Below are 8,948 nucleotides of genomic sequence, written 5' to 3'. Positions count from 1 at the left end.
TTCGAGTAGGGACTAAAACCAAAATCATGTGATACTTAAGAGACGAAAAACATATTTAACCCTTATTTTTTTTAACTAATTTAATTAATATTAATTTGTGGATTGTTTTTATAATCTCTAGAAAATAATTTCTGTAAAATAACACTTTTTTTTAGTGAGAATGGACGACCATAGGTGCTAAGTCTAAAGTGGTCGATCAAGTGTGGTCAGCCTAGAGAACTCAATCAAATGTGGTTAGCCAAGAATAGTCAACCAAATGTGATTGGTCAAGAGTAGTCAAATGTGATTTGAATCAAAATATTGAGTACATTCCAGAACAGCCTGAGTGGACGGGGTATAGAGACCCAACTCCACCATCACCTCCTCCATCTGTGGATGAATATAGTCCAGGACAGACTCAATCTGTGTCTTCCGTCCCATCCGGTGGAACTTCATCCTCACGAGGCTCGAAAAGGAAGGCACCTATGGTCAATGTCATTGATTCTCAATTTGATAAGTTGACGACTAGCCTGGATGGTTTCACAAATGTACTAAGCTCATCAAATGTACATTTTGGTGTAATTTCTGATGTAGTCGTGCGTCAAGTCTCAGCAATGGAAGATAGAAATCAAATACTACGTTCCCAAACCGAGATCCTTCGTCGCACCCCGAATTACACATATACAAAGGCGGACATTTATGAAATGTTGAGTGCTATGAACATTGCTGATGAAAATTTGTTGGAGCAATGTTATGATTTCTTATGTGGAAACCCCATATGTACAAAGAGGTTGATGGGACTTCCACCACACAAGCGATGGAATAAATTATGTAAAATGATCTCGGGAGGTGACTGTAAGGAAGTGTTATCTGACTAGTTGTATTACTATTATATTCAATAATGTATCTGTGATGTAATTATGACTTATTGGTTTTCCATCCATGTTCAATATTTAAGTTATGGTTATCGTTACGATCTAATGGTTTGTCCTTGCTTGTTGTTATTTTTAAATATAAATAATTTCTTATAACTTACTTTGTTAATGTTTTCATCAATTGCTTTGTTCAAGAAATTGTCAAATGGCCTCATCATCAACCAAAAGGCCAAGAAAAAGTCGTAAGGGAAAATAAACCCTCACTGAGGCAGAAGATGCAGCCCATGTCAGACCATCTGTAGAAGAACAATTAGATCAGCGTCGCTCTTCACTCACAGTCATCAGATGGAAAACTATGCAGTTGATTTCTATACAATGAATATTGTTGGTCCAAAGATAATGAATTTTAAATCATTTGCCGGTTCAGGGTTATATTTCCAATATCATCTTCTATTTCAAGGAGTGGTCAAATTTCTTACATTGTAGGGACCCTACTATCCGGATTTAATCAAAGTTTTTTATTCAAATCTAAAGATTTCTGGAAATGGATATTTGCTCAGTGAGGTAAACAAGAGAAGAATAAGATTGAAACCTGCTGATTGGTTGAATGTAGCTAATATGAAGTATGAGGGCCAAAAATTGTGTTTTTCAAATATCCCAGAGGACTTTCCATATGACCGGGAGATGACATTAGCTACTATGGTTATACCAGAAATGTAGGGTCACCGTGTTAAAACGGTTGGTTGTTTGAATATTAATGATAGACTTCTGCATTATGTTATTGTGCACATGTTGACTCCACGACCAGGGAATTTTGCTAGGTTATTGCAGGAAGATATCTTTATGATATGGGTGCTTAAAAATAATATAGCTATCAATTGGCCTCATCACATCATGCAACATATGCTTAAATGCAAGGCCAGTGACACACCCCTACCATACGGCGTCCTTATCACACAGATCATGCAATATTGTGGAGTTCATGTTGATGCCGATGCCAACACTCATATAGGGACCCAACATCATTTTTCAATTAATTCTTTGAAGAGGTTGAATAATATTAATGTCAACGGTGTTTGGCAACACGATGTCGGTGATGATGAAGAAGAAGACCAACCAGACCATCATGACAACCTTGTGCAACCTCCTCCACCTCTTTCTAATCCTAATATGATGACTCAAATGTGGGAAGGGGTACAAGACTTGCAACACAGAATGCAGGGTATGGAACAAATGCAGGTGCGGGTTCAACGTATTGAAGATAACTTGGCAAACCTTTCCCTCGACATGAACCGCCAATTTGCTAACCTCAATCAGAATGTTAACTTGATTCTTCAACATTTGGATTACTAAGTTCATTTTTATTCCGATAATGTATTACATGACTTTTTTTTCCTTAAATTGACTTATGTGTTTGAAATATTACCTTACCTATTTTTCAATGTTATTATCTTTCACATCAGCTATGGTAGTTTTATTTATTGTCAACCTGCTGATCTACAAATTAGATGGACTCTCAAATCATTGATGAACTGCAAAAACAAATTGATCAATCAAGAAGACTATGTGTTGCTCTTCAACGACATACACAAGCCATGGAGCGTCGAATATCCCTGGTAAATGCTAGGATTCAATCATCTAATCCAACTACAGAAGAAATTGAAAACTTATTACGAACTATGAACATTGAAGATCATAATTTATTCAGACAATGTTTCGACTTTTTATCTGCGCATCCATCCCATACAAGACGTCTAATAGAGATGCCAATACAATATCGTTTCAATGCATTGCAACAATACCTTACTGAAGCAACGTCATCATGAACTATTACAAATATATTTGTATGTTTAAATGTTGCCACTTTTTTTTAGGTCATGTAATATTATAACTTCCTTTAATTATTTGTTTGTTTAAAATTAATGATTCTCACTTCCGTAACAAATAAATTGATACTATTTGGTAGTAAATTATATTACAAACAAATACTACATTTAAAAATAAATTCATTTTACTACATTATAATTTTTATAATTTTTATAATTTTTAAAAATTAATTTTAAAAATTATTTATAATTTCTGTCTCTTTATAAACATTTTTACAATTAAATATAACATTAATAAACAACATTTTATATTACTTTAATAACTAGGGGCATTTTGATAATCTTTAATTTCTACCAATTAAACTAATTTTTTAAATCTATCACATCAATAAAATCCTACACTAATTCTCACAAATTTTACTTCCAAATCCACTCTCAATTACCCACAAATCCACTCAAAAAAACAACTACAAAATTACCTCAAATTCATTCAAATCATCTCTCCCAAATAAACTCAAAAGAACAATGTTTTGAATCAAAATTTTACTGGGTGCATATGATTTTTTACTTAGACAATGTTTCTGAACAAATAACTTTAGGCTTTTGTTCCCTTCCACGGATTTGCTGATAAGAGAAATGTAAAGACGATGGATTAACTTGTTCCCTTTAACATGTGTGTGGATATTTAAAGAGTGAATGTTTCTTTTTGCACCTCTTTGGTTTCTTTCTACACCTGTAAAATTTCAATTCTATATTTTTCATTAACAATTAATTAGTTTTCGAAAATTGATTATAAGAATTTTAGAAATTTTAATTGAATTTTGAAAATCAATTAAAAAATTTCTTAATCGTTTTTTTCTAATTTTATTTTACTTTTCTTTATTTAATAATAATAATATTATTATTATTACTATTAATATTATTATCAGTAAATAAAAAATTAAATTAAAAAAATTAAAAAAAAAACTTAACCGGTTAAAAGGTTTTTTTAAAATATTTTTCATTTTAGTTTACTTTTTTTATTTAACAATAGTAATAATAAAATATGTTATTATTATTATTAAATGAAAAAAAGTAAATCAAAATTAAAAAAAATTAAAAAAAAGGTAAGAAACCTGATTCTTAAAAGTCGATTAAAGTTTTAAGAAGTTGATTATTAATGGAAAATGATAGATTTGAAAATTTGGAGGTAAAAAAAAACAAAGAGATGCATTCATAAACACTCTTAAAGGATTTATTTGAGAGATGGATAAAAGAGAAGATATTTAGTAAAAGGTTATTTATCGTAGCTGTGAATATTTTTACCAAATTACATCTATGTATTGTGTTTGTGTTGATATAAGAATGGTGAAAGATGCAAATGGAAAAATGAAGATTGATAATTGAAATCGCAAAAATACGAAAGTTTTAAGAAAGTCGGAGTCATAAAGTTTAATAATAATAATAAAAAAAAATAGTAATAATAATATATTAATTTTAGTTATAAAAATAAAATTGTAATATTTTGTATAAAGTGATGTTGGCACGTGAAGTGCCAGAAGACCTGCAATGGAGGGATCAACTATTCAGTGATGATAACGAGTTAAGCCAAAAGTACTGGCAGAGGATACTAGCCTCCCACCAGTGCTTTCGCTAAGCTGCAGAATAATACAGCACATAATTAATGCTTTCAATTAAATTTTTTTTTCTATATAAAATATCTTTCAATATTAGTGGTACACTCAACTTATAACTTTTTATTAACTTGTTTTATGAAACCTAGGACTTCGACTCACAGTACTGTGTTTCAAAGAATTTTTCATCTGATCCATCTATCATACTGAGAGTGTGATTAAAAACAAAATTTCCAAAGATTTTGCGAATAATTTCAATCTGTTTCGCCTATAAACCCATCTCGAAAACTCTTCATTATTTATCTAGACAGACATATTTAATGTTCATGCTGAGAATTCACTTTTAAGCCCTGTTTTTTTTTCATACAGGGCTGGTAACAAAAGCGGAGAAAATTCAAATATCCTAAACTTTAATGTTTCAGCATCCAGAATATCAAATACGAACTATACTTTTTAACTGAGTTTTTATTTTTGTAAATTAAAATAAATAGAAGCTTGTTATTAAATTGGACAAATATCGTTTAGTAGACTCTTATGTGGTATGTTGATAGTATACTTTTAATTGACGTGACAGTAAAAATTGATGGTTGATTGGCTTGGTGGTCGGCATGGTGGATGATCGGCCTGGAGAGTGGTCGGCAAGGTTGTTGGCCTGGTGGGTGGTTGACAAGATTGTCGGCCCGGTGGTCGGCCACACAGTCTGGTGGTCGGTCAGTCTACTGGATGGTCGACCTGGTGGTGTCAAGAGACAGTACGGTATTCAGAAACGAAGTCAAGTTGTATAAAAATGAAGTCAATAAAGCACAAACACTGACATTCGTTCAAGCGTACCACCAGGCCGACCACCCACCAGGCTGACCGACCACCAGACCGAGCGGTTAACCACCAGGCCGACCGACCACCATACCTTCACTGCCACGTCAATTAAAAGTATATATATCACGTCAGGACCTCCTAAACTGTGTTTGTCTAATTTGACAGCAAATCTCTATTTGTTTTAATCTTACAAAAATAAGAATTCAATTGAGACACCAAATAAGTATGAGATATTCTAGACAAAAAAAACAACCTACCGAAACATTAAACCCCTAGCTAAAATCTACGAAACTGAAATAAACACTGTTCTTTAAATTCTATATTGAAAATGTTTTGAAAACTATTTTATCACCAAATCCATAATTAATTATGGAAAGAAACCTAAATTGATACGTTAATATATGTTTTATATTAAAATAATTAAATAATTAAAATAATAAATTTACTTTAACTTTTATCATTTATTTCAGTACATTTTTATTATGAAATATAACTTTCTATTCATTAAAATTTTGTAACAATTGAGATTCTTAATTTGAATTTGATTTTAACTTTAATTTATATTTTTGAAAATATATTTTTTACATCAAATTATTTTTTTAAAATATTTAAAAATTTACTTTTTAAATATATTAATATAAAATTAATTTTTTTATCCCATCAATCAAATTTATTTTAAATTTTTCTCTCGTGTTTTCTCTCAATTTAAAGAAATTTACTCTTAATTCTTTTATTCTTTCTTTTCTTCACCTCTCATTAATCTAAACAAAAAATTAAGATTTAAAATGTGAAACAAAATACTAAGACTAAAAAATCAGTTAAAATTCAAATTCAACAATCAAATTCTCAACTATAAAAAATACTGCCACATACCAAATAATTCTCAGAAAACCAAATTTTCAACTTGAATAATGCCGCCGAACAGCATACACCCACCAGGAATTCGATTGTCTAATTCTAATTAGGTTTTTCAACTTTTAAAAAAATGAATAAAAAAGGATAAAATATTTAGAAGACAAATTCAAAAAAAAAGAATATGGCAAAAATCAGATCTCAAGCTAAAATTATTTTATGTTCAAATTAGTTTCTTACAAGCTAAAATTTCATATGAACAACATAAAAGGTCTAATTTAATTTATAATATTCACACAAATTTTAGTTAAAATAAGTTTATTATTAATTAAAATACGATCAATTTAAAATATGAAATATATGTAAAAAGTGTGAATTTTTGTAAAATTGAATTAAATTTAAAACTAAGTTTATATAATTTATTTTGAATCTGAAGAGGTAGTGAAGGAGCAACTGACCACCACCCGGACAGGTTCTGTTATTGCTATTAATGATAAAACTGTATTTAGCAGGTGTTCAGTGTCCTTGTTTAAAGCTGAGAATGGTCCTGCATTCTGCTCTTCCACAATCATATCTTTTACGTGTAACTGTGCATTTTGTCCTCAGTGGGACACATAAAATACAACTCCTTCTTCTAAATAATGGAAATTGGTTCAAATTGTGTATACATACTCATCACTTCACTATTCACTTTGTTTTGTTTTGTTTTGTTTGGAATATTCTGTAACAGCACAATCTTAAAAATATATTGGTTGGTGAGTTGTTAAAGCTTTTCTAGATGTTGTAGGGTTTATTTTAAGTTCTCATATACAATACAATGTATTTTTTCTTTTATATTTTGTATGTTTGTTTATTTTGAAAGAGTTAAATTTGTTAAGTTACTTTTATAATTATAAGAAAACTTTTAATTTTTCGAAACAAACCCCTGATTCTTAGTTTTTTTTTCTTGCGAAAAAGTATGTAATCAAATTACTATTTCAAATTCTTCTACTGCAACAGCATGACCGATTGTCAAAGTATAAAAAATATTATGGATCACGAATTTAATTAGTTTAAAAATATGTAGATAATTAAATTCAAAATAAAATTATAAATAGAAGTCAAAAGAATTATTGTTTAGACTATGATTATGTATATATCATATTTTAGTTAGGGGTGGGCAAACTGCACTATTTGCACTACACTATAAATCTATTACAATTAACTATAAAATAGTTTAAAAAAACTGAACTGTACTAGAAAATAGTTCACAAAAACTGAACTAAACTACTTTTTAGTTCAGTTAACTACAAAACAATTCAGTTAACTACAATGCACCTTTTTCTAATAAATAAATGTAGTTTTGCACTAGTACAACTATCAATGGCTAATCATCGATAGAGTTAAAAGAATTAGTTCAATTTGATTTTTTTTTAATAATTACAAACAAATAAATTAATATTCAATAACATCACAGCATTTAAAAAAATTAAATTATAAATCTATATAATTAGAATTAGTAAATAATTATAATAAAAAATTTTAAAAAATTAATGAAATATTATTGGTACTATTTTATCATATTATTAAAATTAAATTAATAACTATAATTATTTATCATTACTATTTATTATTAATTTAAAAATATAAAATGTCTAAAATTTGATTCTCATATTAAATATAGTTTAATTTAATAATATAAATTTGTTTATATATTATTTTATATAGATTAAAAACTTAATCTCTAAAAAATATTTCTGTTTATCTCTGTTTTGCGTTATTCGAAATATTTTTATTTTGACAATTATCTAGTTTAATATAAAAACTCTCATCTTTCTTCTCTTCTCACCTTTTTCTGAATTCTCATATATATATATATATATATATATATATATATATATATAATATTATATTTTATAATTATTTACATAAGTACTTTTATCTTTTTATTTTTACAATTATAGTTAATTTTATTAAGTTATAAAAATAATTACCAGTTTTTGAAATATAATTACAATATAATAAAATTTAGTTTTTTTTAAAATAGATAATTATTTTAGTATAAATTTAATAATATCATTTTATTTTAATAATTATTATAATAATAGTTAACTTTTTAAGAACAACTAATTAATACAAAAATTAATACAAAAATTATTTATCATTACTATAATTATTTATCATTACAATTTAATTATGTTGTGGATTGTCTAAACTTAAGAACAACTAATTAATACAAAAATTAACTAAATAAAAAATCCCCAATTAAGGTAAGATACTAAAATTAAATCAGAAATAAAAACTTATAAGTTTAATATGAGAAAATTAAATCTAAAATTGTAATAATAGAACGTCAACATGACCATCAACAAAAAATATTTATAACCATAGTGAATCGATGATTGAAAGAAAAAAATGATAGAAAAAGACTTTAGCACAAAGCATGGTAGAAGATAAACATAAAAGTGATAGTTTATGCAGTTAACTGCACTGTAACTATAAAGGTTCAGTTTTTTAAAACTGAACCACAACATAGTATAATTTAGTTATCAGTAAAAATAGTTTAGTTTTTATAGTTTAATATAGTATAGATAATCTATAGTTTAGTGCAGTTAAGTTAATTATGTCCAGCCCTAATTTTAGTGGTCGAACTTGAGTAATATTAGTATTCAAACATCTTTAGAAGGAAACTTCAATTAGTTGGTGAACATATCATCCTAACATGGAGAGGGTTGCATTAAAGTATACGACAAAGAAATTATTCCAAGTAGACATTCGACTCTACACCTAAAATATTTTGGAATCCACTTTAGGACTGAGCAAAAATTTCTGAAATCCACATGGTAACTACTAGAAATAAAGCAAGTAACATTGTGCTGAAGAAAGCTTTGAAGGATCAGATGGATTTGAGAGAAATGATGTGAAGAATGTGGAGGTAGATGGGTGAAATGCAAAAGAAGTAAGCATAAGAGATAAAGGTGTTGTGAGTTGAGAACACACGATCATTT

Source organism: Vigna angularis, chromosome 5 (genome assembly GCF_016808095.1).
Source record: "Vigna angularis cultivar LongXiaoDou No.4 chromosome 5, ASM1680809v1, whole genome shotgun sequence".
In the NCBI taxonomy this organism is placed as follows: Eukaryota; Viridiplantae; Streptophyta; class Magnoliopsida; order Fabales; family Fabaceae; genus Vigna; species Vigna angularis.
This window is presented reverse-complemented; position numbering follows the sequence as displayed.